Raw genomic sequence first — 4,556 nt, 5'->3', positions numbered from 1 at the left:
GGAAAGAGATTATCGGTTAATCGGCAGGGTTGGGAAGGGGTGAGCAGGAAGGATTTGTGTTTGTAAACCTTTAGGGCGAGGTGTAAATTCCTCTAGAAATAGTAAATCAGACACCTTGCTGTGCCCGAGCTCCCCAGGTAAGAGCACTCATGACAGCGACATCCACCAAAATGTGAATTTCTCGGGTCAGACACACACTGTATTTATTCCTGCTTGTGTTCTGCAGGAGGGATTACTCTCATCGTGTAGGAGGGGGCACTGAGGTGACCTGGCTGGGACCATACAGCACCACACGCTCCATGTCCCCTGTCCCTGGGGTGCTGCTCTGGGTCCACAGGGTGTTTGCATGGTCCCTGGAGAGGTGTGACCTGTGTTAGTGGCTGCAGCGGTGTGGGTGGGAAAAGGAGGACATTGTGTCGTGCCAGGGCAGAGGAGGGTTGAGCGAACCTGTGTCACGGATAATTCGGTGGCGTGTGCTGTGCTGGCTGCTGACAGCAAAACTGCTCCATCCCAGCCCGGTCTGTCAGCACGGCTGCTGCTGTGGGCTGGGTGGAAACTCGGCTTTTTGGATGCAGCTGTAGAAATGTGCTTGGGCTGGAGCGACTCGAAGATTGGGGTTAGCTGAGCCTCTTGATTTTTGCCAGGAGCTATTAATGCCAATGCTATTAACCCCGGGCTTGTGCCCACAGGACCCCCTGCACCCAGGCAGAGTCGTGGGGCGAGGGTGCCCCTGGTGTCATTGTGGAGGGCAGGTGATTATTTGGGGTGAGGGAATGAGCTGCTTCCCATTCAGTGCCAGCTGGCAGCTCTGGAGGAGGCTTTGTTGCTCGTTTGCTGGTTTATTTGGGGGGTTATGCCAGGCACGTGCTGTAACACCAGCCTCACCGGGGCAATTAGTCCTTCGCTCAGCCCATGCTGGTTCTTACACTTGGCTTTCCTTAGATTATGAATCAATTAAACGCTGCTAGTGGTGATTTGCATGGCGCGGTGCGAGCAGGGCTCTCACACATGCCTCCTGGTGCCGTTTGGCATTGAAGGGCGATTGGGAGAGACAGTTGCACCATATGGCCCTGCTGCAGCGCGTTCAGGTTTTAGCACGGGCCGCCGTTAATTAAATGTAACCCAGCCATCACCGCGCAGCCAGCGCAACGTGACGCAGGAGCACGCTGGAGCTGGGGAACTCGCTGCACAGTGCGTTGTTTGAAAGAGGGTGATGTAAATATGTTTTGCTGGTGTGTACCTTTGCTTTCTGGCTGCTGTTCCTGATTAACTCCATCAAACCCCAGTAAGGGCCAGTGTATTCCCTGGGGCTGGCAGCTGTTTGTGCCTGGCACACCAGAGCAAATGTGTGAATGAACGTGCTTAAAGAAATAGCACAGATTTATCTGAACCAAAACAAACTGTGTCAGGGCTCTTGTCTTTCACCAGCCATCCTGCAAAGCTGTCATGGGGCTCTCGTGCGAGGGGAGGTGCTGGGTGCCTGCTGTGTGTTTTGAAAATCCTGATCGAAAGTATAAATTCACAGAACTTTGTGGTGTTGCAAAAGCTATAAATAGCTGTTTTGAGGGACTTCTCCTCTGGCAGGATTTTTCCCATAGTTATACTGAAACAAATCTTAAATAACTCTATTTCCCTTTTCATTTTAGAGGAGAATTATTCAGACTGTGGGAGTAGTTCTGCCTCCCGAATTCCCCAACCAACCAGGCAGCATTGCTGGGAAGGGAGGGAAACTTCTCTGGAGATGCTCATAACATCTCCTGCATTCACTGCCATCCCAGCAGTACATCCTTTCAGAAATGCCCCAGAGCTGCAGACGGGGTGTGCTGTCCTCCCTTGGTGAATATTTTTTTTTCCCCTCTGATGCAGACGCCCTGCTTGTTTGCTTTTGCCTTGCAGCCTGAGGATATTCAGGGTTTTGTTTGTATTGTTCTGGCCCATTTTTATTCACATCAAATCTGTTTGTCTTTCATAAAACAGGAGAGTGGCATTTCTTCCTCCTCCCTCCCCAAACAGCCTGTGTCCCCTCCTGTCCATGCCATGGGCAGGGTGTCCTGGGTGGGACAGTGCCAGGCTCTGGCAGGAGGGGAAATGGGGAGAAGGGAAGGGGCGGTGGGCTGGTGAGGAGGGGGTTTTTACACCACCCAGTGATGTGCTGAAATTCCCTCAGCTCCATTTCCCCTTTCTTGAGCCATCTTTCCAAGACTAATGTGGGATGTGAGCTCTGCAGTTCCTCCTCCAGACAGGGCTCGGGGTGGAAGGAGGGGGGCAGAGGTCAGGCAAGTCCCAGAATCATGAAAATGATCCCCTTGGGTGGCTTTTTGTGGGCATCTGGTGGGTTTATGCTGTCCTGAATCAGTCCCACGGCTCTGGAAGCGGTGGATAGGCTCTTATGGAGGTTTTAGCTCAAGTCCTACTCATGGGTGCTGTGTCTGGGACTGATGCAGATGTTGTCTGAGCTATCAGGATCCTTTTCCATGCTTTTATTGGGAGCCTCTAGGTCTGTCCTGTGCATGACAGACATCAAACCTGCTGCTCCTGTTGGCAGCAGTGTGAAGGGATGGGGAGGTGGGAGCTTGGCAGCGACCGGCCCCGGACTGGCCTGCTGGTGTTTGTTAAAAATATTTTTTTTTTCAGTCTCAAAGCTCATGCAATTGGGTATGAGGAGTAGCTGTGCCTTTATATGCCATCTTGAATATCTCCTGTCTAATGTATGTGGCTTTGTGCTGCTGGCACCTTTCAGAGCTGGAATGAATATTAAAAAAACCAATTGGACTGTAGGAGTGTGAATGTGTCCTGCTGCCGGCAGCTTTTCCGGATAGAAGAGAGCTGGAGCTGGGGAGTGGGAGGCTGGACGGGCGGGTTGCAGAGGTGCATCTTTGCCGTGGGTTGTTTTTGGTGTTTGTTCTGGTGGGGCGGAATGCAGGCGTTTGAATGCAGCGGTGACTAATGCAGCTTCAAAGCCTTCAGCATGTTTTGTTTTGCTGGGAAGGTTCGGGTGGATAGCAGTGGGATCAGCACACAGACAGGGCAGTGATGGTCGGGCTCGAGTGCTTCCCTGGCTCTGCAGGGGCCAGCGTGCCCGCTCCTTCCCCTTCCTCCATCCTCCAGCTTGGCTGGGGTATGTACCCCAGGCGTGTGCCAGCCCCGTGTCTGTGCTGGCAGCGCTCCCCGGGGCTGCTCTCCTCCTGGCAGCTGGGGGCACGATTTACCGTCCCCGTATTTCCTGGGTGAGTTGATGAAGTCCCGCAGAGGCGGTTCTTTGGTGGGTTAAGCCGGATGCGTTATTGTGACCGTGAACGGTTTCCGTTTGTTTGCTGCGGGAGCTGTGGTCTCCCTGGCAGAGCTGCGGGCGGCTGGAATCAGATGCTGGAATTGGCTCTGATGACCACGGTGTTCCCAAATTAGGGGGTTGTTGGCTGAAGTGCGTCTTTGCAAGAAAATCACTCCAGCTCTCCGTGCTTCCCTGCGGGAAGAGGGTTTGAGGCGCTGCCCGGAGGAAACCCTCGGAGCGCATCCAGCGCCTGATGAGCTCGGTGGCAGATGCGGTTGTACCTGGCGTCAGGTTTTTGATCTGTGGGTCTTGCGACATGGACCTGGTTCAGTAAAGCGCTTCGGCGTGTGTCTGGGTCTGTGGCTCTGGTCTGAAGCCGCCCTTATCTCTGAGCTGTTGATTCTGCGCTCAAGTGCGGCGGTGAATCAGGACCTGTTTCCTCAAGGAGGAAGTTGGTTAAACACACACCATTGCTCTTTCTAGTTTGTAGAGCAAACTGCAGTTCAAATATTACTGGTTCTCAAGTAGGTGTTTGCTTAAGGTAATGAATTCTGTACCAGGTGTGGATGCTCGTGAAGCCCAGCCTGGCCGGGGCGAGGCTCTGCTCACACCGCTGGCACTCTCCGGGACACGGTGGTTTTTCATGTTCTCCTTCCAACACCGTCCTCCCACGCTCTGTCGTGTCTCTGTAAATAACAATTGCCAGCAGTTCACAGGACCTGCTGCAGTGCTTTGCATTTCTGTCCCCGTGGAGCTGGTCCAGACAGATTCCTGAGGCTTTTCCTGCTCCCGGGTGACTCGGGCGGGGATGGTGCTCGCTGGGAGGTGGGATGGGGTGAGGTGCTGGGGTGCATCCCGCCTGTGGAGGCTCCCCAAGGCAGGGTGTTCACTTACCCGGGGGAGATGGGGTGAGGGGAGGGACAGTGACCTGCCTGGAGCTGTGTGGCAGCTGCCGGGGACATGTTTCCTGCTGCAGTCCCGTCCGGTGCCTTGGGAAGGATTTATGGACAGAGATGCCAGCTGAGGCTCCAGCTCTTGCTTTGCAGGTTAGTTTTTGGGCTGTCCCTTTTCTTTCCCTGCTTTGATCCCTGGTCCGATGGGTTGAGTTGAAGTTGCCGGTCACAGTGTGGGAATTGTGGATGTGTCGTGGGAGAGATGCTGTCTGGGGGCTGGGGCGGCGAGGGGTGAGTAAGGGAGTCCCCTGTGTTGCTTAACTCATTGCTTATGCTGCTTGGCGTGATTTTTAGGATTAGTTCAATTTAATCTCTGTTCCTCCCTGGATAAA

This window comes from Pterocles gutturalis, unplaced genomic scaffold, assembly GCF_000699245.1.
Source record: "Pterocles gutturalis isolate BGI_N339 unplaced genomic scaffold, ASM69924v1 scaffold765, whole genome shotgun sequence".
Taxonomy (NCBI): Eukaryota; Metazoa; Chordata; class Aves; order Pterocliformes; family Pteroclidae; genus Pterocles; species Pterocles gutturalis.
The sequence above is the reverse complement of the archived record's forward strand: the minus strand, read 5'-3'. Positions refer to the sequence as shown.